This window comes from Acipenser ruthenus, chromosome 20 (assembly GCF_902713425.1).
Source record: "Acipenser ruthenus chromosome 20, fAciRut3.2 maternal haplotype, whole genome shotgun sequence".
Classification (NCBI taxonomy): domain Eukaryota; kingdom Metazoa; phylum Chordata; class Actinopteri; order Acipenseriformes; family Acipenseridae; genus Acipenser; species Acipenser ruthenus.
In genome coordinates, this window is record NC_081208.1 from 19921353 (window position 1) to 19923188 (window position 1836).

The following is a 1836-nucleotide window of genomic DNA, read 5'->3' on the forward strand; positions in this document are numbered from 1 at the left end:
ATATTTTATTTGTATTCCAATTTGTCTGATGACACAAAGACAGTAAATAATAACAGTGATAATAGGCAATACAGCTGCGTGTATTGCTCTGTTTTAGTCCACGGGTTCATCCCGCAATAATAATAGTCCCGATCTTTAACACCCAGGTGTAAGACAAAACACAAACACAAGTCCACAGTGAGTGATATATATAGCACTCGTGGTGCAAATACAGTTTATTCGTGAACAGTTGGTGCAGTGATGTCCGTGTAAGTGCTGGCCTTTGGCCACAGCTCCGGATCATGTTCAGCCGTCCATTAACAACAAAACCTACCTGCGATTTTAATTATTTATTTATTTATTTATTTATTTATTTATTTATTTATTTTAAGTCAGTTTTGTGCTGATTCCAAGTCCATTACAGGACTTGGAATCCCAATTAAAGGGAATAGCAGAGAGCTTCCACAGGTCATATAATATAAAGAACAAAAGTATAACGATTACACCGTGTAACAATTTTTTTTTTTTTTTTGGTTCCTGGGTAGTAAGTGTTATTTCCTAATTGCTTATGCCTCAAAAGTATAGAAAATGGCTATTATTCCCCACAAACTTTGCTTTTGTGACCAGGACAGTGATATTTTGAAATTTACCTATTTTCCAGAACATTCCAGATAGATTCAGTGCTGAGTAAACTTCGAGTAACTTCTAGAACTTTCCAGTAATATCAATAGTAGTATAAATACAGGGGCCTTAAGCCCACCAGTTCAGTTTAGTTCCAGCTGCCTAAGTGGATACATATCTGCATTTTTCTGAGATGGCATCAAGGTCATAGGAGACTTCAAAATGGTGGCATTCCTGATGGGTCTCCAAGGCGGTTTTACCAAGTTTCCCTGCTATCTTTGCCTTTGGGACAGCAGGGACACCAAGGCGCACTACCACAGGCGGGACTGGCCACAGCGGACCGAGTTCTCTGTGGGGAGGAACAACGTCAAGTGGGAGCCACTGGTGGACCCCCGGATGGTGCTGCTGCCACCACTGCACATCAAATTGGGCCTTATGAAACAATTTGTCAGAGCTCTAGATAAGGAGTCGGCAGCCTTCAAGTACCTTCAAGACTTCTTCCCTAAGCTGTCTGAGGCAAAGGTCAAAGCCGGTGTCTTCGTCGGACCACAGATAAAGAAGATCCTGGAGTGCAATGAATTCCCCAAGAAGCTCACTAGTAAGGAGAAAGCGGCTTGGAACAGCTTTGTCGCAGTGGTTTGGGGCTTCCTGGGCAATCACAAGGCCGAAAACTATGTGGAGCTGGTTGAGACTCTGGTGAAGAACTACAGCACAATGGGCTGTAGGATGTCCCTCAAAGTCCATATCCTTGATGCTCATCTTGATAAATTCAAGGAGAACATGGGAGCGTACTCGGAGGAGCAAGGCGAGCGCTTCCACCAGGATATACTGGACTTTGAACGCTGCTACCAAGGACAGTATAACGAGAACATGATGGGAGACTACATTTGGGGGCTGATTCGTGAAAGTGATTTACAGTATAATCGTAAATCTCGAAAAACTACTCACTTCTAAATCTTTTGTAGTCATTTTTGTATTACTTTAGTATAAATACATGTTAATTTGGACTCATATGTTGTTTTTTTCTGACTTTATGTGAACGAAGACATTAATTCGCCCGTTTTCTCATTGGAAATAGGTAAATTTCAAAATATCACTGTCCTGGTCACAAAAGCAAAGTTTGTTGGGAATAATAGCCATTTTCTATACTTTTGAGGCATAAGCAATTAGGAAATAACACTTACTACCCAGGAACAAAAATTGTGTTACATAGTGTTATTAATTCGATACTTGATC